At 43.6% G+C, this 26632-nt stretch overlaps 1 protein-coding gene across 1 annotated transcript in view; it reads left to right on the forward strand.

Moving 5' to 3' along the window:
• Nucleotides 1–26632, forward strand: part of LOC137321079 (fibrillin-2) — a 394436-nt gene that overhangs the window by 30457 nt on the left and 337347 nt on the right. The window lies entirely within an intron of this gene.

A 26632-nucleotide genomic window follows, 5' to 3' on the forward strand; every position in this document is an offset into this window, starting at 1 on the left:
TAATGTGCAGCATATCAGTCTACGAGGCACTTTAAATGTACAACTTCATTGGAGAAGTCTCCTTCCCTCCCTGAGATCTAACCTGTTGTTGACTTTTTCTTAATTTGGCAATATCACTAGTTTTAGAGGCTTAGGGTGCTGTTGCTTTTCTCTCAGTGTTTATTTAGCTTGCTGTCTTTAACACCAGTCATATCCTTCTTGATCATCCTGCTGAGAAAACATGCTGCTTTAGGCTGCCTCTCTTACATATGCTTCTTTGTTCAATTGTCATGTATTATACATACCAGCTCTGTAAATCACACTAATCAGGATCTTTGTGGCTAATAAGTATTTAGCAAAGAGAGGAAAGGGCTCTATATCATAGCAGTGAATAGTTTTCTGTAAATGCCTGTAAAAATGAATCAATGCATTCCTGTACAGTGATGTAGTGATCTAGACTACTGAGAATACTAGGATACTTGATCACAGTATGTACTGATATGGTAATCCTCTTCAAAGTCTAGAGGCAACAGAACATTTATAATTTTTCAGGAAATGGGAGAACAGCTTTCTTATTCCCAGGTTTATTGAATGGCTTAACTAGAAATAAAAAATGGGAATCTACAAAAATGTATTATTTGTCAGTGTAAATCTGTGATTTATGTTTCCTAGAGTGTTCCTTGTTCAGTAAATCTGAAATTTTAGGGTGGAAATGCAAAATTAAATCACTAATAAAACTTCCAAATATTTTGGGACCAAATTCTGCTGTATTTTTTATATTTACTCTACATGTTAAACACTGGTTGCAGATTGCAAGCCAATCGCTTCAAAGCTAGCAGTGGTTCAGAGATTAAAGCAGTCACAATTTTAAAAAAATAATAAGAAACACAGGCATGGATTTTTAACTGCGAGTAATTGCTACTATGGGTATAAATCTATGCATGGCAGGAATGTGACCTAAAAATATGACCATTCGTTGCAAAAAAAATTAACAGTGGATTGGTTTCTTTTTTGAGGAACACAAAATAAAGCTAGAATTTTGCACAGGAGCTGGCAGCTATCCAGTAACCCGCCAAAGTAGACATTATTTGTTCCCAGACACTAAGGAGTCGCTAAGTGGGAGAGGGTGGGGGTGGGGGGGGAGAATTAAAAATTAAAAATCGCAAAACGCAACCGCAACCAGCTGCGTACGAGCCTGCCGCCATTTAACGGTTGCCGGTTGGGTTTCCCAGGGCTCTGGAATTCCGGCAGCTAAATGGAGATGGGAGCAGTTGGATGCAGAAGGTAAATGCTTTTTATAGCACTCCTTGTGAGCCAGGAGGAGCAGGAGTGCTCCCCCCAGCCCCTCAAACAAACCTGCCGATCGCGGCCTCTCCTTGCTGCTGCAATCGGCCGACCCACTCTCCTTCAAACCCCGATCTCGAGCCTCCTGCCCCGCGACCTGCCGACCTCCCCCCTCCATCAAACCCCGATCCCGAGCCTCCTGCCCCGCGACCTGCCGACCCTCCCCTCCATCAAACCCCGATCTCAAGCCTCCTGCCCCGCGACCTGCCGACCTCCCCCCTCCATCAAACCCCGATCTCAAGCCTCCTGCCCCGTGACCTGCCGACCTCCCCTCTCCATCAAATCCCGATCCCGAGCTGCCTGCCCTGTGATCTGTCGACCCCCCCCACACCATCAAACCCCGATCCCTGGCTCTGGCTTTCTACCACTGGCTTTCCCGCCCGGCAGCCGGCCAGCCTGTCAATCTAGCCTGTCAATCTGACCGGCTGCCAGGCGTGAAACGGAATTAAAAAATGATAATGAGGTCCTGCCGTTAAATTTGGCAGGACCTTCATGTCCCCGAGATTTCCAGGTTTCTCACCCACAACCACACTCCCACGTTCCCTCCCCGCCTCCCCGTAAATATCGGGGCCTGTGTATCAGCAAGCCGTTTAAAAATATACAACTTATCACACAATATCAAGGCTATAAAATAGCTAGAGTTTCATTATTATTTGTTCTATGTTCATCTTTACATGTTATAAATTCAAAATTACTTATCCTGTTTTCCACAGTACATGACATGTGCTGCTTTTCAGCTGCTGGTATTCAAGTGATTTTTAATTTAATAATATTCTTCTGATATTAAGAATTAGAATTAATAGATAAAACATAATTCAAGCTTAACGGTAACACCAACAGAGCTTGAAAAGCAGACAAATTCCGGAAACAACATAAACAAAAGAAACATCAATTTTAAAGACGTTCAAGTGAAATTACATCCATTCGGCCATACTCGATGTCAATAGGAGGGAGGCCCATGCTCATTCTTGCTCTGATGAAACAAGGAGCTAGCACCAGCGAGTCAGGTATTCTACTTTGTTTTAGTTTAGCTTATTCTATCTTGCTTTACTTCTGTTCTTACTTTAGAGAATACTGGGTAGATGGGAGTGGATAACCTGAGGGTTCAGATGATGTCATAAACTGTAAGAATGATGTTTGAACAGTTTGTTAGTCATTCAATCCTGGGAATGAGTTCCATCACTTGTCCAGTATTACTGTTTCTGGTCAGTCAGTTTGATAGGTGCAGAAACCCATCATTATTCTTAAGACTTTCCAAACCAAACTACTGAGAAATGTACATTAGCAGAGCTTCCATCTGCCTGATGTGAAATACACTCTCTGTTCCCGTAAGGATATACCCCACTTACCTAAACCCAGAGAATTGAGGCACACTTTGAAAAGAGGCAAGATTCAGGGACCTTCAAGCATGTGTAACCACAATCTAGAAAGGTCCTAGGTTCAAACTGAGCTCTGTGTGCAGGTAACTGAATACAGTTAGGGTAGCTATAAGACTGCTTTAATTGACACCTAGGCTGGGGAGGAGGCGGGGGCGGGGGCAGGGGGTGGTGGAATTATTAACCAGGACTCCCAACTCCTGCTCACCAGGCAGTGACCCCTGATGGAAAGTGCATGGAGTAAATTTTTGTCTTCACTGCATGGGCAGTAATGTGGCAGAGCGGATCGCCCACTCGTTACAGAACCCACCTGATATTCATTCCATTGAATGGAATGGAAATCAGGTGAGAACAGGATTGGACTTGACTGTGATGTTCATCATGGTCGAATAACCTGTCCACATTCAATATCTAGGCCTGGATTTTCCTGGCAAAAGATTGACCCTGTCAAAATATAAAATATGAATGCGTAATTTATTGAACCAAGCTATGAAAATATGTGGGTTCTTAATTCATTTTGTATGTTCCTTACGTGTACTGTAAATTAAGTACTATTTGTTCTATTTTCCATAATGTGGGACATACGCTGCATTCCAACCGCAGACATTGTGTTGGAATTAAAACGTGATTGCTTGGCTGCCTCTCGGAGCTGCTAGTAGACTAATTTCTGGTTTGAAGATAGGGAGGCTATTTTGTTACCAATGGATGGCAGGATTACAATATTTGGATTGAGACAGAGTTTAATAAGAAAGCAAGAAGGCCTGTTCTAGGAAAACACTTACTTCACTTGGTTTCCTTTTCCCGCTCATTGTTGCTTTACCTCTAATTCTGACAGTGCAAAAATAACCATTACTTTTTGTTGGTAGGTTATTTTTGTGACTAAACTTATAATGGTTTTGCACCTGTTTATATATGATTTTTAAAAAATGTTAATTTTCCCATGTTGGCACCAAAAATCTTAGTGTCTTTGGCCTTTTTGGATCAATGCTAATTGGAAAATATTCAATTGCTAGACTGAAAAAGTATGGATTTTTTGCTGGGAAGTAGGGCCTTCTATGAAATAGTCACTTTAAAATGCTCTTCATGGCCATTGCCTTCTTGTTAGACTGAAAATGTTATTTATTAATAGAATAATGACAGTGAGATTGCCCCAATGGCTCAATGTATAACTGTACAGCCTAGTGTGGTTCTGAGTATCCAGACTATGAGGTCCCCATGTTTAATACCTGTCTCTGTTGAGATAGCTGATCTTAGCTGGCAGGGGCACTTCAAGTAGTCTTAGTGCCTCTGAAATAAGATGGGCAAAAAATCAGGCATGGTTCCTATCGCTACACCATTCACAAATGAAGAATGTCCAATTAATTAAAAATTAAGAATTTGAAATACTTGGAAATATCACATTTTTTGTTCCCCCCAATAATCTCTTGAAGTTGGTAATTTTTACTGGAATATAATTCCATAGATGCCAGCAGCAATGCATTATCTCGCCCAAGTGGCCATTCTTCATACGTGAGCTTCATCCTGTCTCCACTTGAAGTCCACGTATCTGCACTTTCCAGCAATGGTCACTGGGTAGCGAATGGGAGTGGAAAACTTGGCCTATTTTTTTGCTTCTCCATAGCTGAATGGCACAGAAGCCAATTGTAGTACCCTACTGATGTCCTGATGAGATAATCTAACACAGCACTGACAAGGAATCAAACCTAGGACCTGCCTGGTGTAAAATTGTGCTTTTGCTTTGTGCGGAACAGTTGCATTTGCATTCCTCTAAACTTGACTGGGAGAAGTGGTCGTTCTTTATTAATTTCTCTGGCCTGGAGTTTCCTCAGTATTTGTGCCCAGATACAAGCGTAATCTGGGTGCAAACGAATTACATGGCTTAAAAGATTGTGGAATTTGGGCGTAAGTGAGTTACGCACGGAACTACAATACACCCAAGCCTTTTGATCTTTTACGCCCATCCATCAAACCTTCAGTCTGAACGAATCTCTGCCCACAAAACTGGCCAAGCCCCTGACTTTCGAAAGCGAATATCCTCCAATTGCACTTGCCTGGGGCTGGCGTTTTTCAACATTGCCACTAGATTTTCAGGCACAGCAGGAAACAGTCATTTTTCTGGTCCTTTAATTGCAATTTTTTGTGTGTTTTTTTTAAAAAAAATGTATCCATACCTGCTCTGTGTTTTCTGTTTCTTTTAGTTCATTTTTATGGCAAAGTATAAGTTACATTAAAAATTGAAAAGCTACCCCGATTGCAGGTTCCGTAAAAATGCTGCATGTGGGTTTGGCCTTTCTTTGGGCTTTGATTGTTTCTCTTGATTTATGTCAATTTACGCCCATTTTGAGTTCTGGTGTAGTCTAATGACATTGGGAGGAAACTTGGATGTTATTTGACATTAGCAAAATGGGCGCAATCTCGGGTGCAATTTCTGAGTTGCGCCTACGGAGAAAACGTCAAGCCTCTATCTTTTTAGCAAGTTTGCAGTTTAAATAGGCATTAGTTTCCTGGTGAAGGGATATTCTATCAGAATCCTGCAATGACATCACAGTATCAATCATGTCTTCTACCAAAAGTAAATTTGCTTTACGAAAAGTTAATTTTAAAAATATAGCATAACTTCCCCCAAACTGCAAAGATCTGTAGCAGTACAACAATTTGCATTTGTATAGTGCTGTTAATATAATAGGCACTTCACATAGGAGAAAATGAACTGACTGGTAGTATAAGAATTAAATGAATTCACTGTAAGCATGAGCAAAAAGTTAGCTTTGAGGATGCTCTTAAAGGCATGGAGGAAAGAAGCAAGGTTTCTTTTCAAAGATTTAGAGATGGAGTTCCTGAAGCTAGGACCTAGAAGACTAAAAGCTGCAACCCACTGCCCTGACTGCCAGTGTGACAGGTCTGAAGGTAATTTATTGGAGCAAGCAAAAAATTCCCCAAAGTGCCACAGCGCCTCTTTAGCTACAGGATCAGCCACTTTCTTTTCAATGCATGGTTCATCTAAACATGGCATGGGCTAAATAAGATGTTGTTACTATTTGGGCTTTAGGAATCAGAATGTTAGGGGAGCATGAATTATTTTAAGAGAGGATAACTAAACAGCTTGGGTTCAATGAAGAGTGATCCTGCATATCTATTTCTACAGTGTGTTATGGATTACTTATAAATTGTGTTTTATAAACAGCGTTATATAATTAAAGATAGGGTGACTGAACACCTCGAGAATTTTCAGTTAATCAGAGAGAGCCAGCATGGATTTGTGAAAGGTAGGTCGTGCCTGACAAACCTGATTGAATGTTTTGAAGAGGTGACTAAAGTAGTGGACAGGGGAATATCAATGGATGTTATTTATATGGACTTCCAGAAGGCATTTGATAAGGTCCCACATTAGAGACTGTTAGCTAAGATAGAAGCCCATGGAATTGAGGAAGTTGGCTGAGCGAAAGGCGACAGAGAGTAGAGATAATGGGAAGGTACTCACATTGGCAGGATGTGACAAGTGGAGTCCCACAGGGATCTGTCTTGGGGCCTCAATTATTCACAATATTTATTAACGACTTAGATGAAGGCATAGAAAGTCTAATATCTAAGTTTGCCGATGACACAAAGATTGGTGGCATTGTAAGCAGTGTAGATGAAACATAAAATTACAAAGCGATATTGATAGATTAGGTGAATGGGCAAAACTGTGGCAGATGGAATTCAATGCAGACAAATGTGAGGTCATCCACTTTGTATCAAAAAAGGATAGAACAGGGTACTTTCTAAATGGTAAAAAGTTAAAAACAGTGGATGTCCAAAGGGACTTAGGGGTTCAGATACATAGATCATTGAAGTGTCATGAACAGGTGCAGAAAATAATCAAGAAGGCTAATGGAATGCTGGCCTTTATATCTAGAAGACTAGAGTACAAGGGGGCAGAAGTTATGCTGCAGCTATACAAAACCCTGGTTAGACCGCACCTGGAGTACTGTGAGCAGTTCTGGGCACCGCACCTTCGGAAGGACATATTGGCCTTGGAGGGAGTGCAGCTTAGGTTTACTAGAATGATACCCAGACTTCAAGGGTTAAGTTACGAGGAGAGATTACACAAATTGGGGTTGTATTCTCTGGAGTTTCGAAAGTTAAGGGGTGATCTGATCGAAGTTTATAAGATATTGAGGGGAACAGATAGGGTGGATAGAGAGAAACTATTTCCGCTGGTTGGGGATTCTAGGAGTAGGGGGCACAGTCTAAAAATTAGAGCCAGACTTTTCAGGAGTGAGATTAGAAAACATTTCTACACACAAAGGGTGGTAGAAGTTTGGAACTCTCTTCCGCAAACGGCAATTAATACTAGCTCAATTGCTAAATTTAAATGTGAGATAGATAGCTTTTTGGCAACCAAAGGTATTAAGGGATATGGGCCAAAGGCAGGTATATGGAGCTAGATCACAGATCAGCCATGATCTTATCAAATGGCGGAGCAGGCACGAGGGGCTGAATGGCCTACTCCTGTTCCTATGTTCCTATATCTGCATAGCTATTTGCTACTGTTTGGTCTGTGATTTTCACCCCTTAAGTATCTGCCAAAAAAGACATCTTTTGCCCAAAGCAGAAATGAATCAAAAGTAATCCCGCCAGCAGGAGTCGCAGTATGTGTCTGATGTGAATTAGTGATGGGAGTTGTACTTTATTGCCAGGAACTCTCACCTTCCTTTGAAATCTTGTCAGAAATCTAAAAGACTATGATTAATTGAATTACAAAACACTGAGGCCTGGCTTTTGCATGAAAGTTGTAGCCAGTGACATTTAATTTGTCCTGTTAATTTAGATTAAACTTTGCTCAAGTGTTTATAATTACCAAATTACTTTTCCTAGGAGGATGACAATTAAAGTTTGAAATTAGTTTGTTGACAAATTTCCAGAACTTTCAGTATTTACTTGTCTGTGCTGAGTTTATCTGATCTCCATTGGGGAAAATGGTGCGGGTCCTACAGTTGGCCATTGCTCCAGTGTCCTTAGGCTCTGGAAGGGAAGAGTCAGCCAGGGTTTGTGATCTTGGTTGCTATCTAATAACCCGTGCTGGAAAGTACATGTGTGTAGATATCAGGTAAGGAGAAGACTTGGCCAAGCTCCCCAAAGGTAGGTAGCCTGCCAAAATTCACTGTCTTGGCTCATATATAATGGAATGGCTGCTAGGATGAAGTGCTGAAGAGCTGCTGGTGCCTTCAACAATGGAGGGAAGAAAAAGGGGAGAAAAATCATTTGTAATGGAGAATCACCTTTTCTTAGTTAAATATGGACATTGTGCATTGCATGCTAGAAAATCTGTTATTTATGTTGTTTATAAAAAAAATTATTATAAAATTACTGGGCTCTTTGTTTTTGGAAGTTAATTTTATATTTTTGTAGTCTGTTGATGGCTCAGTGAGTTTATCCAGTTAGTAGTTGAATCATACAGACTAGATCAATCCTTGGTCTTTGCTGAATTATCTTAACTCAGCCAGAGCTGTAGAAGGGATGGCCTCAGCTTCCCCATGTTATGTTTCCTACTTCTTATTGCTATCCAGCGACCCCTGCTGGAAGTGCATATGTGTGTGCCACTCAGTGTAGATGCCTCCCCTCACCCTCCACACGTCTGCTACCACACAGGTACTGTTATGATTCAAAATGAATAATGGCCACTAGGCACGTGTGACTGTGCCCATATGTCCATAGCCAGGCATGTAGTCAATTCCTTCAGAAGACAAGGGAAGGGAAGTAATTTAGTTACAAAAAATTAAATGAATTCAAAGTATCATAGTAGGTACAGCACAGGAGGAGGCCATTTGGCCCACCATGCCTGTGCTGGCTCTTTGAAAGAGCTATCCAATTAGTCTCATTCCACTGCTCTTTCTCCATAGCCCTATAAATGTTTTCCCTTCAAGTATTATCCAATTCCCTTTTGAAAGTTACCATTGAATCTGATTCCACCACCCTTTCAGGCAGTGCGTTCCAGATCATTACAAATTGCTGCATAAAAAAAATTTTACACATGTTGCCTGTGGGTTTTTTGCCGACCACCTTAAATATGTGTCCTCTGGTTACCAACCCCCCTGCCACTGGAAACAGTTTCTCCTTATTTACTCTATCAAAACCGTTCATGATTTTGAACACCTCTATCAAATCTCCCCTTAACCCTCTCTGTTCTAAAGAGAACAATCCCAGCCTCTCCAATCTCTCCACGTAACTGAAGTCCCTAATCCTTGGTCCATTCTGCACCCTCTCTAAGGCCTTGACATCCTTCCTAAAGTTTGGTGCCCAGAATTGAACACAATGGACTATAAATTGGGCCGCGTAGCGCCTGTTTTTTAGGTGCTATGCGGCCTCCTGAGGTCCTAAAATGACAGCCGAAATGAGTGCGTACGCTTCTAGCATGACATGTGCCAGACGCCATCTTGGTAAAGGTGTTTGCGTATGCGCAGATAACGAATTCCAGTACCATGTAAAGTAAGGAGAATATGCGTTAGATCAGTGTGCAATGCTGATTTAAAGGGCTAGATACCATTTTGGCACTCAACGCTCCAGCCAATGCAGTGTCTTAACCACAAACAGCCTGGTGGACGTCCCACCAGCGCTATTTAAAGAGACCATGCAGGATTTACAGGGTAGTTGCTGGATTATTGCTTCTGGCTGCTGTTGCATTTGTACCTGTTTTTGGAGGTCCCCTATGTTTGAGTACTAGGAATGAGGAGACATAGCCTAAAGTTTAGAGCCAGGACTTGCAGGAGTGAAGTTAGGAAATGCTTCTACACACAAAGGGTGGTAGAAGTTTGGAACGCTGTTCTGCAAATGGCAGTTGATGCTAGCACAATTGTGAATTTTAAAGCTGAGATTTAGATTTTTGTTAACCAACGGTATTAAGGGATATGGGGCTAAGGCGAGTATATGGAATTAGGTCACAGACCATGATCTCATTGAATAGTGGAACAGGCTCAAGGGGCTAAATGCCACTGCTACTTGCTGCCTCCAGTTATGCGCCACGTTCTCCTGCAAGAAAGTGGGACGTGTGTCAGTGAGTGTCCTGCAGGATGTTTGGGTGATGTGCCTGTCATGGTTGAATAGATGCCAGTGTGTGTGACCTGTGATTTATGGGTGTGAGGCTTATAACAGTGTGACGGTGAGAGGAAGCATCTGATGGGAAGAGTTGAGTACTGATTGAAAGAGTTTGTTGGTAGGAGGGTGATGGGGTGGGGGGCGCGTACTGTATGCAGCAGTGGATGCGGCGAGTGGTGCAGTTGGTAGGAGATGCCTCTTGACAGTTGACCTCACTCACCCGGACCACTTGTGTCAAAGCATTGAACTTCTTCCTGCACTGCATCCATGTTCGTGGTGCTATATGCCTGGCATTGACTTCGTCCCCTACTCCGTCTTGAGCATATGTCTGGTAGGTCTCTTGCCCCCCTGCAGATATAGGCTGACCCTCCTTCTGTCCACCTCTTGCACCAAGGCCTCTAGTGCATCATCAGAGAACCTTCGTGCACGCTTTCCCATAGGCGTGGTAGAAACTCAGATTGGCAGATTGGAGGATGTGGGATTTAGTAGTTTGCAACCTTTATTCAAAGTTTTAACATAACTCAACAATTTGTAAACACAGGGACGGAACCCGCATTTGTGTTTTATGTGTGCGATGTCTGATCTCCATGCGGTCCCGTATCTTATATTTTGCAAATAAGAAGTGCGAGCCACTCACGCGATATCTGGGCCTCCTTGCTGGTGAACAACGCAGCTAGGCCTGGCTGCTCACGTGGAATCAGGTAAGTGAGCAGGCAGCACGAATCTCACATGCTGCCTGCTCACTTACCTGATTCCACGGTAAAATGCTGCCTTGATGTCAAGGGCAGTCACTTTCACCTCACCTCTGGAATTCAGCTCTTTTGTCTATATTTGGACCAAGGCTGTAATGAGCCCTGGAGCCGAGTGGTCCTGGCGGAACCCAAACTGAGCATCGGTGAGCAGGTTATTGGTGAGCAAGTGCCGCTTGATAACACTGTCGACGACACCTTCCATCACTTTGCTGATGATTGAGAGTCGACTGATGGGGCGGTAATTGGCCGGATTGGATTTGTCCTGCTTCTTGTGGACAGGACATACCTGGGCAATTTTCCACTTTGTTGGGTAGATGTCATTGTTGTAGCTGTACTGGAACAGCTTGGCTAGAGACGCAGCTAGTTCTGGAGCACACAAGTCTTCAGCACTACAGCCGGAATGTTGTCGGGGGCCATAGCCTTTGCCGTATCCTAGACTTCCCAACCAATGAAAATAGTTTGTCTCTATCTACTGTTTCAGTTCCCCTTAATATATTGAAAACTTCGATCAAATCACTCCTTAATCTTATAAATTCCAGGGAAGGTTTGTGTAATCTCGCCTTGTAAATTAACCCTTGGAGTCCAGGTATCATTCTAGTAAATCTATGCTGCACTTCCTCCAAGGCCAATATATTCTTCCTAAGGTGCAGTGCCCGGAACAGGACACAGTACTACAGATGTGGTCTAACCCGGGCTTTGTATAGCTGTAGCATAACTTCTCCCCCATTGTATTCTAGTCCTCTAGATATAAAGGCCAGCATTCCATTAGCCTTTTGGATTATTTTCTGTACCTTTCCATGACATTTTAATGATCTATGCATCTGGATCCCTAAGTCTTTTTGGACCTCCACTCTTTCGAGCTTTTCACCATTTAGAAAGTACTCTGATCTATCCTTTTGAGGTCCAAAGTGGATGAGCTCACACTTGCCTACGTCGAAATCCATTTGCCACAGTTTTGCCCATTCACTTAATCTGTTGATATCTCTCTAATTTTACGCTTCCATCTACACTGCTTACAATGCTGCTGTCATCTTTGTGTCGTCGGCAAACTTGGATATGTGGCTCTCTATCCCGTTATCTAAGTCGTTAATAAATATAGTGAATTGTTGAGGCCACAACACAGATCCCTGTGGGACACCACTAGTCACATCTTGCCAATTTGAGTACCTGCCCATTATCCCTATTCTCTGTCTCCACTCAGCTAATTTCCTAACCAGGTCATTAATTAGCCCTCAAATCCATGAGCTTCAACTTTAACTAACAGTCTCTTATGAGCGACGTTATCGAATGCCTTCTGGTAGTCCATATAAACAACATCCATAGACGTTCCCCTGTCCACTACTTTTAGTCACCTCTTCAAAAAATTCAATCAGGTTCGTCAGGCATGACCTACCCTTTACAAATCCATGCTGGTTCTCTACTGTATTATGAACCTGACATTCGCATAAGCCTCCTTTTCCTGTTTCATTTTAATCTCTATATCTTTAGTCATCCAGGGAGCCTTAGCTTTGGATGCTCTTCCTTTTCCCCTCGTAGGGATGTGTCCGCTCTTTATCTGACCCAACTCCTCCTTGAAGGCTTTCCATTGTTCAATTGCTGTTTTGCCTGCCAATTTTTGATTGCAATCCATCCCGGCAAGATCCCTTTTTAACTCACTGAAATTAGTCCTCCTCCAGTTAAGTATTTTTACATTTTATTGTTCCTTGTCCTTTTCCATAACTATTCTAATCCTAATGATATTATGATCACTGTTCCCCAAATGCTCCCCCACTGAAGCATGCTCCACCTGCCCCACTTCATTTCCCAAAACCAGATCCAGCACTGCTTCCTTCCTGGTTGGGCTGGAAACACACTATTCCAGGAAGTTCACTTGTATACATTTCAGGAATTCCTCCCTCTCTTTGCCCTTTACACTTTTACTGTTTCAGTCTACATTGGGATAATTGAAGTCCCCCATTATCACTACTCTATAGTTCTTGCATCTTTCTGTAATTTGCCTGCAAATTTGCTCCAGTATCTCCTTCCCACTTTTTGGTGGCCTATAATATATACCCAGTAGCATAATAGTTCCTTTATTGTTCCTTTAATTCTAACCAAATAGATTCTGTCTTTGACCCCTCAATTACATCATCCCTTTTCAGTGCTATAATAGTTTCTTTGTTCAATACTGCCACTCCCCTTCCTTTTTTTTCCTTCCCTACCTTGCCTGAATACCTTTTAGCCAGGAATATTAAGTTTCCAATCCTCCCCTTCTTTGAAGCAGATTTCTGTTATTGTCACTATATCACAGACCCACTTGGCTACTTGAGCCTACAGCTTACCAACTTTATTTAGCACACTACGTGCATTTATGCACATGCGCTCCAAACTCATCTTAGTCTGCCTTGCATTTGCAAGTCTGATGCCTCCTATTTCTGAACCCTTCTTTACTCCACTGCTATTTGTCCCTCCCAGTCCTCTGTGCACCTTGTTTCTCCTTTCTAATGTTTTATCCTGGTGCCCACTCCCCTGCTAAATTTGTTTAAACCCTCCCCCACAGTTCACTTCCCCACAAAAACATTGGTCCCAGCTCTGTCGCGGTGCAACCCATCCATTTTTAATGGATCCCTCCTGCCCTGGAACTGGAGAGAGTTTTGGCTGTAACACTTGGACATTATGCATTGCCAGGAAAATTGTGTGGGCTCAATTATGGGCATATGATCCATCCAACCTGATTTTCTTCTCTGTGCTCCACCCAGGTGGTGTTTAATACCTAGGTGGTCCAGCTGAAAATATACCCCATTTCCTCCTCCCTCTTCTCTTTGTGTTAATACCACAGCCAGAAGTGGATGTAGGAAACTACCAGCTGTGGAGGATGATACTCCTTCCCTGGTTGTGTTGCGTTGTCTGATCTACAATTGACACCCTCTTCTGATGGCATAGCTGAGTTCAGGAATGGCTGTTGCAGAATCCCGTCACAGCACTCTGGAGCTCCAGTGTGCAATACCACTACACAACCAAGGCTGGGTTTCATCTAATCTCTGTGGCAGTGCAAATTATTGTTTCAAGTGTCACATTATTAGCATTCATGTTTGATTTGCAGGAGGCAAAATGATACACTTTGAAATGATGTATAAGTGAACTCTTTTAACAGAGCAAAACATCACAAAGGTGTATAATGGGCATTCAGTGGAAGAGTTAGGCAGAGTTGACTGAAGGAGTGGTTATTTTTTAGCAGACTTTTAATTGCATGCATGCTTGTAAACAAATAAGTTAAATGTCTTTCTTTTCTCACCAATTTTCTTCTTCTCCTCTCTTGAAGATGTTGATTCCTTACTGGGAATAGTTTTATTCGCATTGAAAACATTTTTATGTAGCACAGAGCATGTTTTGCATCATTGCCCGAAGGTTATGAAAGATGATCCCTGTCATTACAGGTGAAAATTTGTCAACTACTGGATCAGCTCCACGTTGAAAGATTTTGTTTGGAAAATGGGAATTGCTTATCTATTTAGTTTGGAATTATGTGTCTCAACAAAAGGATCGGTCACTCTAGAAACACTCTGCGGACCCATTATATTGATCTTACATGCCTTGAGAAATTTTCACAGCTTGAAGGTTAAAGCATGGTAACTGGGTGTATGTGAGGATATGACATTATGCCATTTCTCAGATCATCTCTATTAAGATCCATCAGTTTCAACCTATGCCACATTTATACTGCCTTCAATTATGTTTAGAAAGCCCGGCAGTTTCCAAATGACAGAACATATAAGGCATTACATATAGATTATAAATTGATTGGTAACTGAGAAAATGTCCTCATGTCAGGATGTCACTATTCGTCGTGCTGCTGGCACTAATGTGTTTCTTTGGTTGTGAAACACATTACACAGCATTTGTAACATAATATAAGGAATGATCTCAAGAGAAATGAATAAGCTGCAATAAGACATGCATGAATTGTTGTTGGGTACCTTGGCAACTTATGTTGTTCATATTGGGCTGTGCTGTTTTTGGTGCAATACAGGTATAATACGGGTGAATTTCAATTGTTGGGGTTTGATTCTATGGCAGGAGCTGTTTCCATGGGTTTGACTCCACTGGAACTTCCAGCCCGGGTGCTGGGGGCTGTTTGCTTTGCCCGCCTCTTCACATGGAAATGAGATGAGTAACGTAAAATGTTGGAGCTCCCATCAATTTTCATCCTCGCTGTGCTCTAACTTATGACCAGTTGAAAGAGGCATAGCCTTGCCATGAACTGATCTTCCCAGTGGAAGTGCGACATTTAAAGTTGTCTACAGCCTGGAAAACTTTTGCTCATATCTCAGATTTGCCTGCATATTTCAGGAAAATGTTTCCTATTTGGGGAGCTACAGAGGTGTACTTTAAACTGCCAGAGTTCAGGAGGCTCTGGTCACCAGCTCATTTTTCACCCCCGCCCATAATAAAAGATATCATACAGCAACATGGGTTTCCCTGTGGGGATGCTCCTGTTTGCATTCTTGAAGGAGGAGAAGGAGAACAAAAAAAGAGCAAAGGAGAGTGAGGCAAAGTCAAAGAACGATAAGGCCACCTTGCTATTACCCGCCACAATAAGTGTTTAGGCTCCAGAGATCTTATGAGAATTGCAAGCTTCAATGATGCTTGCACTCTTTAATTCCAAGTGTCTTGAGTGTTAAATACGGGATAGTCGAAAAAGGAGATGTTAAAATGAATTTCAGTGGAGCTAAAGGTTAACTGGATATACATCTTTAAACATACCTGGGGAAAGGTAAGGGATTCTTGACAGATACCAATACTGTATTCACTTCAGATAAAATAAAACCGTGATATGAAATAAAAGAATTGGTAAATAATTAGACTCCACTTAAGTTTCTAACCAGCTTTGAAAGTTGTGTTGTCACCTCATGTCCCCCCCCCCCCGCCTCTCCCCTCAGAAAGCACTGACTCCTTGCTTTGTGCTGATTTTGATTCATGAAGGAAATCCTGGATGAACTATGCCACTTTCTGCATGTTAACCTGCTGCCTAAATGAACTGCCTGAACAGCTTTGTCAGTCGCTTTCAGAGTCAGTAGAACTTTTAACTTTTATGCCATTTGTTCCTTCCAAGCTACAATAGGGAACTTCTGTAACATCACCTAAGGTGTTGTGTGGTCCTGCATATAACAAATCACTGATACCATTTTCAAGAGAGCTGGGGAATTAATCTATTTTAGGATGACTCCTAGATTAAAACATGACAGGTCTGTTCAGTTCCATCATGTTACTGGTCTACCTAAAGTTCAGGGGACAATAGATGGCACCTATGTTGCACTATGGGCTCCTATTTTGGTTCAAATTGTTTGTGACCAGCTACAATGAAGCCTGCATGTCAATGCCAGATTTGCAGGGCGTTGTCATGACACCTTTGTCATGAGGAATTCCAGCCTCCTAGTCCTATTCAGGGAACAAACTAAAGTGTCAGGATGGCTTCTGATAGAAGAGGTGTACCCGTTTCTTCCATGGCTCGTGACCTCACTTCAGCTGCTGAACTCACATGCAGAACATTGTTGCAACGAGGCCCATTCATCAACTAAAGTGGTCATTTGGGTGTACTGTTGGGGTTCTGAAGGCAAGGTTTTGCTGCCCTGATGGATCTGGAAGTGCATTGCTGTATGTTTCTGAGCGGGTCTTTCGGAAGCATTGTGGCTGCTTGCTGTGCCCTTCAAAATTTCGCTATTCAGAAAAGTCTGAAAACGGAATCCCCGAAAGAGGTGGGCTTGACTGATGTGAAGGCTGAGGGACTACTCAGCCATAAAAGGATCATGACTCAGAGAACTATTCTGTGCCGCCTCTAAGGAAAATTCATAGGGAGATCATTAGTAAAACGTGGATTAAACTTGGATTAAACTTGTCCTACTTAAAATCTTGCAACACTACATATCCTTAGCCTTCCTGTCAACTCCAATTATTCCGTACTTAAATGTCAGACTTTCTAGTCCCCATAAACATACATGTTACTCTCCTCAGCCAAGACCTGTAATATCTCATGAGTGCATTGAGCAATAGAGCCAAATCAAATTGCAACATCAGATTAATTTTACATTAACGATGATCAACCCTACTTCTAATCATCATGTGTCACCAGGGTGTCTATATGTGTTTTTCTGTTGCGTATCCTAGAGATCTGTCTAGATGCCACGTGAGGGTCGGTGTCCTGGGAGGTGGTTGGCTGCTAGTTTTCTACAAGATGCTCTTGGCACTGAAGCGGCCTTTGCCTCGTGACAGCTGAGTCCTAAGAAGGATCTGCTATGGGTTGCGCGACTACATGATCAGCCTAATCCTGCCTCCTACATGCTTTTTGAATAAACCTCCAAGGAGCTAGGCCAGAGGCCTGTCTTGTGCTATTATCCTGAGAAATAACAGCCTCATGACCGACTCCAGCTGTGCCACTGGTACTGAGGCTCAGATTCAGGGTGAGTGGAATATCATGATCAGTGGAATAGCAGACCTAATGGTTCCCACTAGATCTTGTAAGCCCTGAGACAGTATTTCCTGCAAGTCAGCCCCAAGTGTCTAAAGGCCTGAATTCAGGGCTCACTCAAGCCTGCCTCCATGGGCCTCTAGGGCTATGGTATGTGTTTCCGATGAGGAGGAGCTACTGCTGGCGGGCGGGGGGTTGGCGGTGGGGTAGAGGGGTTGGAGAACTGCTGCAGATTTCATTGAAACTGCCATACATTCCATTAATATCTGCAACAATGAAAATGCTTACCTGATGTAGCTGCATATGAAGGTAGTGGGCTTCTCAGCAACCCCTATTATCTGTCACACATTCTTTGAAAGGGTTCTCAGAACTTGCACATAGGTTTGACATTCTTCAAGTATTCATTTTTTCATAGAAACCACGAGATCTGAGTTGAATGATATCATTGCCAAAGGAAGCCGCCTCTGCTGGGAAACAGCAGAGTCTTCATCCACTTCCCACTCCTCCATCTCTCTCATGTTCTGTGAGTCACCCAGTGCAATATTCTCATTCCACTATGTTGATTTTCCCCCGGTTACAGTCTGTGAGCTGGCATGTGGGACAGAAGAATAATTGGCTCTTTGGATTTTTGGACACATTGGGCTCAATTTTGAAATGGTGACAGGTTGGCAGAGGGGGAGGGGGGTGTGGTGAAGGTGCACGTGGCAAACCCGAATAAACAAAACCTACCGTTTCTGATGCGATCGCAGGGTGATTAATGATAATTAATGTGCTCTCCGGGTTTCGTGCCCCACAGCCAGCCTGATTGACAGGCTGATTGCAACGCAAGGGGGGAGGAGAGAAAGAGAGAGAGCGAGACGTCATCCAGCGCTGGAACAGAAGGTTGGGGCAGGGGGAGAGGGGAAGATCGGGGGGGGAGGGGAGAGGGGAAGATCGGGGCGACATCATCGGTGGGGGGGGTTGAAGAGGGGGAGATCGGAGAGGGGGACATTGGAGCAGGGTGGAAAGGTAGGTTGATTTTGTGTTTTAACTTCATGCAATGGTTTTTGATGTACTTTATTTTGTTACTTTTTGTCTGATCCGGCCCGAATCAGAAGCGGTGGGCAAGCCGCCCAGATAAGTTAAAAATCGTTATAACCACGTAATCTGTCACGGGTAAAGTGCCTTAAGTACCTCAATGAGGTACATTTGGCTCTTTAACTGAGCCGGCGGGACTTCCGATATCGGGACGTCCGCGTGCACACAGGTGCATCCATGGGGAACTCGGAAGTTGGCGGGTTGGAGCCGGCTTCTGAACCCGAAGCTCCCCCCGCCCCCAACTCACCCGCAATTTGCCTGTAAAATTGAGCCCATTATATTAACTATCTTGAATTTCTAGGTCAAGAGCTGTCATCCAGCAGACCAGCAACCAGATGGGGGAAGGGAAATAATCCTCCAAGGAAGCAAAATATTCACATTTGTGTTTCACAAATTCAACAGCAAAAACATTTTCGTTGTTGCCATTTTGATTGGTGGACATTGAAAAATTCCATAAGGAAAATGTTTCTAACTAAAAGAGCAAACCTTTGATTTAACAGAAAAATGATTGCTTTCCTGCTGGGGAAACAAAATTGATGGAATCTAAAATTTCACATGGCATTGCTTTTTCTCTTGTGTCCGCCATTAAGAAAGAAAGATTTGAATTTATGTAACACCTTTTACAAACTCACAACGTCCCAAAATACTTTATAACCAATGAAGTACTCTTGAAATAAATGACCAGATCATCTGTTCTTAGTGTTTGTTGAGAAATAAGTGTTGGTTAGGACACCTTGAGAACTCCCCTGCTCCTCTTCGAATAGTGCCATGGTATCTTTTACATCCACTTGAGAGGGTAGAGGGCCTTGGTTTAACGTCTGATCTGAAAGATGGCATCTCCAACAGTGTAGCACTCCCTCAGTACTGCACTGAAGTATCAGCCTAGATAGACTTTAAAGATAGCAAAAGTTGGAGCAGAGGGCACTACAATTAGCCGCAATACCTCTGGAATGTGAAGGGAAAAATAAGCCAGATTCCTACACCTTTTTGGGAGGGGGGGAAGGAGGAGAGAACAGTGGATCACTTTCATCATCATGGCACCTGTGCAAGCATTGCAATGACAATTTCATGGCATTTCATTTGTTGTTCATTATGAATTACATCATTGCATTTGAGTTCTTGGCAGACACACAAAGAAGACTGTACCCTTTCAGGATACTAAGACTTTAGGAGACATAGACAAGCAGGTGAAGTGGGCAAACACATGACAGATGAAATTTAATGCAGAGAAGTGTGAAGTGATGCATTTTGAGGAAGGCAATATAAACTAAATGGTACAATTTAGGAGACCTGGGGACGTGCATACATAAATCTTTGAAGGTGGCAGGACAAGTTGAGAAGGCTGTTAAAAAAGCATACGGGATCCTTGGCTTTATAAGCAGAGGCATAGAGTAAATTATAACCCCCAAGAACGGGCGGGTTGGGGCAGGTGGGGAGTAAAATGGTAAGTTTTCAGAGTGAGACTGCATCCCTACTCCAACACGCCTATTTCTGGATTTAACCCAGGGAAATTTGTGTGCTTGTGGAGAGCAGACACCAGGAAGTCCCACCTCCACTTAAAGCCGATGGGCCGATACTTAAAAGGGCAATGTACCTCATTGTGATACTTAATATTTTATGCATTGTACAATTAAAACAAATTTAACCGTACCTGTTCGGGTTTCCCGTCGCCTCCAAATCACGTTAGGTGAAAGCAGGCGGAAAGAGCTGGATAAATGAGGTGAGTGCCTTTATTGCACTGCATATGGGCCCGGAGGAGCAGGAGTGCTTCATCCAGGCCCAACAAGCTCGCCTGGCCGATAGGACAGCTGCGATCAGCCAACCCCCCTTCCCCTGATGCTGGACCCATCTCTTTCCCCCCCCCCCCCCCCCCGATCCACGATGCTTGCTGACCCCCCCCTCAATCCACGATGCTGACTGACCCCCCCCCCCCCCCAATCCACGATGCTGACTGACCCTCACCCCCAACCCCGCCCCGGATCCGCTATGCTGGCTGACCCCTGGCTGTCATCCATGTCCCCCACCTCCACCCCCTCCCTCCAATTTTTTTCCAAGCCCGATGATCTCTCTCTCCCTCCCGCCCCCCCCCCTCACTGATGTGCAACTCCTTTCACTGCCAACAGCCAGCCTGTCAATCGGGGTCCTGCTCACTTCCGGGTTTCGCATCCGGAAATCAACCCCCTTTGTTCCCTTCCTGGCTAGAAGTTACAATTTACCCCATAGAGTACAAAAGCAAGGAAGTTACGCTAAACCTTTATAAATCACTGGTTAGGCCCCAACCGGAGTATTGTGTCCAATTCTGGATGTGTCCAACTTAGGAAAGCTTTAGAGTGGGTGCAGAGGAGATTTACTAGCATGGTACCAGGGATGCCGGACTTCAGTTATGTGGAAAAACTAGAGAAGCTGACTTTGTTCTCCTTAGAACAGAGAAGGTTAATGGGAGATTTAATAGAGGTATTCAAAATCATGAACGGTTTTGATAGAGTAAATAAGGAGAAACTGTTTCCAGTGGCAGAAGGGTCGGTAATCAGAGGACACAGATTTAAGGTAATAGGCAAAAGAACCAGAAACGAGATGAGGAAAACATTTTTTTTACACAGCGAGTTGTTATGATTTGGAGTGCACTGCCTGAAAGGGTGGTGGAAGCTGATTCAATAATAGCTTTCAAAAGGGAACTGGATAAATACCTGAAGAGGAAAAATTTGTAGGGCTATGGGTAAAGAGCAGGGAAGTGGGACTAATTGGATAGCTCTTTCAAAGAGCCGGTGCAGGCATGATGGGCCAAATGGCCTTCTTTTGTGCTGTACCATTCTATGATTCCATGTTTCTATGAAAAGGTGAACATTTATCAGCCATCCCATGAGATTTACTTTTAAAGTTAAGAAGAAAGACTTGAGGTTTGGTGGTGAACAGCAATGCATTAATTGTCTAATAAATTTACATGTCTAAAATGGCTTGTGCGCCATGCATGAGCAAGGACCCAGTTGAGATCCGAGTCTCCTGTGTTTGAATGGCATCGTCCAGAATTATTGGAGGGAAATTATCAAATTGGAACAATCAATTGTTAATTGTTAGCTTAATACCACATGAACGAAGGATGGTAGCCAAAGATTTTAAAGTACATCAGTAATATCCTAAGAATGTTTAGCAGCATTAAGTCTCCGGTCTGGCTTTTAGTTCAAATATTTTTAACCACAAGTTACTGGTAGTTTAACTGAGTGTTTACTGTCATTCATTCATGCAAGGAAATGATACTGCAGACTGACATGAGATCATAATCTGTCTGGTTTCTGTACTACATGAAGCCAAGACCTAGTGTAGATCAAATTCAATGTATACCTTTTCCGAAAAGAAGTTAATGGAGTGTTAATGGTTTTTCTAATCACCTCACTGTGGAATGTATTTTGCTCAGCTCCTTAAAGGTGAAAATGATTATTCTAGATATTATTGTGAAGAAAGACAGAACAAATGAGATCTATGGTATTTGGAGAAAAGATCATTGGAGGGGTGGGGGCAGGATCCAGTGCTGAATAACATACATGATATAGATATAGTTGATGTTAACGCGATATGCCCGCTATACATGGTGGGCGCTGTAACCGAGAAATTTAAAAGGAGTACTTTGGTTGAGAAAAGTCCTTGCTTCCTACCATAGCCTGTATGAAAGTGTCGGGACCAGTGTCCTCGAGTACCTGATGGCCGGTTGTTTCCTCCACAGATTGTCCAATCAATCAAATGACCCCTCAGCAAAAAAATAATATCCCAGAAATTGCGCTGAGCGGCAAAAGAACGTCGCCCGCCACTCGTTAGTTATAAACTCACCCACTAACTATCCGCGGGCTTTTGGCCACCAAATTGCTTCAGTGGTGAGCTGCAAAAAGTGCAGCGTTCTTTCCAGGGTTTCTGTGAGCTGTGAGAGCGGGGAAAGGGATCTCTGTCTTCCCTCAACCAATCAACTTGAAGCATCCTTGACAAGCTGCGCAGTCAGAACCAGGAACTAAAAGCTACAACAGTGAATTCAAGTGTAAAATCAGTTAGAAATGAAGAGAGGGTCAGATTAAAAGACAGAGATAAAAGAGACAGAAAGAAAAAAAATTAAAAATGTTAAATTTAATTTTTTTTTAATGTCCAACAACAATTAATATCTGGAGGAATTAGACTCCACATTTTTAAAAGTTAATTTTCAGTGCCAGTGAGGTTGTTTGGCAGTCATTAATACTCACCATGCTGTTAAAAGTTAGTTTAGACCTGATATAACTCAGCGTACCTTTTTTCTGGGGCGATTAATTATTTTCCAGCTGGGCAGGAGAGCAAGTTTGCGCTGGTCCATTCATTCCAGCTGGCTAGATCTCTTTACCGCAAAACTTTCGAGAAGCTGGGAATCAGGTAGAGCAATTTCCAGATTTCTGCGTTTGGCTGAGCCTGTGCGCTGTCCGGAACTTGCACTTCCGTTTTCCCTGAAATAACGGTGAGCGCTGTTCGACTCTTCGTTATTTTCCGAGCAATTTCTGGGCCATTAATTTTTCCGGGAATGTTTGATCGAGCCAAATATTGGACTAATAATTCTCGATTCCCCATTCTGCTCGATCCTAGGTATTTGTAATAGGATAGGGAGTTCATTTTTAACTACAATACAGCCTGCACAATCTTAATTCCACTCAATGGAACCACTTTAAATAATAAAAATGAAACTGCCCTGCCCTGGTCATTTTCAAAGTTCCTGAACCGCTGCTGTCGAGTTTTTTAACATCTTTCAGGACTGCTCCTGGTCAATTTCAAAGTTCCTGAATTGTGAATGGTGCTGCAGGGCGAATGGCAGTTAGCTCATTTGCCCCATACAGGCGGCTGTTCTGGATAAACGGGGACGGTGTAAGTGGTGCAGACTATACCAGTAGGATCTCTTTTTTTCAAATTTCTCCCTTCTTGAATGTGTTGATTCATGTTGTGTACAGTGAGCAAGTGGCCATTCTTCATCTGTGAGCCTGAACCTCACTGTCTATGTTCACACATAAAGATTGAGAGAAGGCAAGAAAATTGGAGAAGAAGCCCCTCTTAAAAAGCCAATAGACCTCAATTTCCGTGGAGGTTGTTCTGACCTCTTGCTGTAACTTTGATGGGAGCTCGGCAGAACCCCCGGAGGAACGACATAAAGGATCATTTGCATCTTTTCTCCACCAATCTCCTGCTGCAATTATGACGGGCGATCAGGAAAACCCACAGAAATTGAACATTTGAATAATAATTGATGCCCGCTAGAGATGGCAAGATACTAAGCTAATTGCGGTAACCAGTTGACATTATGGAGAGATTTTCTTGTGCCCAGGCGCATTGGATCGCGTGGGCACAGTGAATATCAAAAAAAAGCAAGTCAACATCAACAACAAAAACTTGCATTTACATGGTGCCTTTATTGTAGTAAAACGTCCTAAGGCGCTTCACATGAGCGTTATCAAACAAAATGTAACACCGAGCCACATAAGGAGATTTTAGGACAGGGAGACCAAAAGCTTGGTCAAAGATGGAGGTTTTAAGGAGCGTCTTTTTATTTATTTGTTCATGGGATTTGGGCGTCGCTGGCAAGGCATTTATTGCCCATCCCTAATTGCCCTTGAGAAGGTGGTGGTAAGCTGCCCTCTTGAACCGCTGCAGTCCGTGTGGTGAAGGTTCTCCCACAGTGCTGTTAGGAAGGGAGTTCCAGGATTTTGACCCAGCGACGATGAAGGAATGGCGATATATTTCCAAGTCAGGATGGTGTGTGACTTGGAGGGGAACGTGCAGGTGGTGTTGTTTCGATGTACCTGCTGCTCTTGTCCTTCTAGGTGGTAGAGGTTGCGGGTTTGGGAGGTGATATCGAAGAAGCCTTGGCGAGTTGCTGCAGTGCATCCTGTGGATGGTACACATTGCAGCCACTGTGCGCCGGTGGTGAAGGGAGTTAGGGTGGTGGATGGGGTGCCAATCAAGCGAGCTGCTTTGTCCTGAATGGTGTCGAGCTTCTTGTGTGTTGTTGGAGCTGCACTCATCCAGGCAAGTGGAAAGTAGTCCATCACACTCCTGACTTGTGCCTTCTACATAAGAACATAAGAATATAAGAAATAGGAGCAGGAGGAGGCCAATCGGCCCCTCGAGCCTGCTCCGCCATTCAATGAGATCATGGCTGATCTGATCCTAACCTCAAATCTAAATTCATGTCCAATTTCCTGCCCGCTCCCCGTAACCCCTAATTCCCTTTACTTCTAGGAAACTGTCTATTTCTGTTTTAAATTTATTTAATGATATAGCTTCCACAGCTTCCTGGGGCAGCAAATTCCACAGACCTACTACCCTCTGAGTGAAGAAGTTTCTCCTCATCTCAGTTTTGAAAGAGCAGCCCCTTATTCTAAGATTATGCCCCCTAGTTCTAGTTTCACCCATCCTTGGGAACATCCTTACCGCATCCACCCGATCAAGCCTCTTCACAATCTTATATGTTTCAAGAAGATCGCCTCTCATTCTTCTGAACTCCAATGAGTAGAGTCCCAATCTACTCAACCTCTCCTCATATGTCCACCCCCTCATCCCCGGGATTAACTGAGTGAACCTTTTTTGTACTGCCTCGAGAGCAAGTATGTCTTTTCTTAAATATGGACACCAAAACTGTATGCAGTATTCCAGGTGCGGTCTCACCAATACCTTATATAACTGCAGCAATACCTCCCTGTTTTTATATTCTATCCCCCGAGCAATAAAAGCCAACATTCCATTGGCCTTCTTGATCACTTGCTGCACCTGCATACTAACTTTTTGATTTTCTTGCACCAGGACCCCCAGATCCCTTTGTACTGCAGTACTTTCCAGTTTCTCGCCATTAAGATAACAGCTTGCTCTCTGATTTTTCCTGCCAAAGTGCATAACCTTACATTTTCCAATCTTGTATTGCATCTGCCAAATCTCCGCCCACTCACCCAGCCTGTCTATATCCCTTTTTATGTCCTCCTCACTCTCTACTTTCCCTCCCATCTTTGTATCATCTGCAAACTTTGTAGATGGTGGAAAGGCTTTGGGGAGTCAGGAGGTGAGTCACTCGCCGCAGAATATCCAGCTTCTGACCTGCTCTTGTAGCCACAGTATTTATATGGCTGATCCAGTTAAGTTTCTGGTCAATGGTGACCCCCAAGATGTTGATGGTGGGGGATTCAGTGATGGTAATGCCGTTGAATGTCAAGGGGAGGTGGTTAGACTCTCTCTTGTTGGAGATGGTCATTGCTTGGCACTTGCCTGGCGGAAATGTTACTTGCCACTTATGAGCCCAAGCCTGGATGTTGTCCAGGTCTTGCTGCATGTGGGCTCAGACTGCTTCATTATCTGAGGGGTTGCGAATGGAACTGAACACTGTGCAATCATCTGCGAACATCCCCATTTCTGACCTTATGATGGAGGGAAGGTCATTGATGAAGCAGCTGAAGATGGTTGGGCCTAGGACACTGCCATGAGGAACTCCTGCAGCAATGTCCTTGGACTGAGTTGATTGGCCTCCAACAACCACTACCATCTTCCTTTGTGCTTGGTATGACTCCAGCCACTGGAGAGTTTTCCCCTGATTCCCATTGACTTCAATTTTACTAGGGCTCCTTGGTGCCACACTCGGTCAAATGCTGCCTTGATGTCAAGGGCAGTCACTCTCACCTCACCTCTGGAATTCAGCTCTTTTGTCCATGTTTGGACCAAGGCTGTAATGAGGTCTGGAGCCGAGTGGTCCTGGCAGAACCCAAACTGAGCATCAGTGAGCAGGTTATTGGTGAGTAAGTGCCGCTTGATAACACTGTTGACGACACCTTCCATCACTTTGCTGATGATTGAGAGTCGACTGATGGGGCGGTAATTGGCCGGATTGGATTTGTCCTGCTTTTTGTGGACTGGGCATACCTGGGCAATTTTCCACATTGTCGGGTAGATGCCAGTGTTGTAGCTGTACTGGAACAGCTTGGCTAGAGGCGCAGCTAATTCTGGAGCACAAGTCTTCAGCACTACAGCCGGGATGTTGTCGGGGCCCATAGTCTTTGCTGTATCCAGTGCACTCAGCCGTTTCTTGATATCACATGGAGTGAATCGAATTGGCTGAAGACTGGCTTCTGTGATGGTGGGGATATCGGGAGGAGGCCGAGATGGATCATCCACTCGGCACTTCTGGCTGAAGATGGTTGCAAACGCTTCTGCCTTGTCTTTTGCACTCACGTGCTGGACTCCGCCATCATTGAGAATGGGGATGTTTGCAGAGCCTCCTCCTCCCGTTAGTTGTTTAATTGTCCACCACCATTCATGACTAGATGTGGCAGGACTGCAAAGCTTTGATCTGATCCGTTGGTTGTGGAATCGCTTAGCCCTGTCTATAGCATGTTGCTTCCGCTGTTTAACATGCATGTAGTCCTGAGTTGTAGCTTCACCAGGTTGACACCTCATTTTTAGGTACGCCTGGTGCTGCTCCTGGCATGCTCTTCTACACTCCTCATTGAACCAGGGTTGATCCCCTGGCTTGTTGGTAATGGTAGAGTGAGGAATATGCCAGGCCATGAGGTTACAGATTGTGCTGGAATACAATTCTGCTG

Source organism: Heptranchias perlo, chromosome 4 (assembly GCF_035084215.1).
Source record: "Heptranchias perlo isolate sHepPer1 chromosome 4, sHepPer1.hap1, whole genome shotgun sequence".
In the NCBI taxonomy this organism is placed as follows: domain Eukaryota; kingdom Metazoa; phylum Chordata; class Chondrichthyes; order Hexanchiformes; family Hexanchidae; genus Heptranchias; species Heptranchias perlo.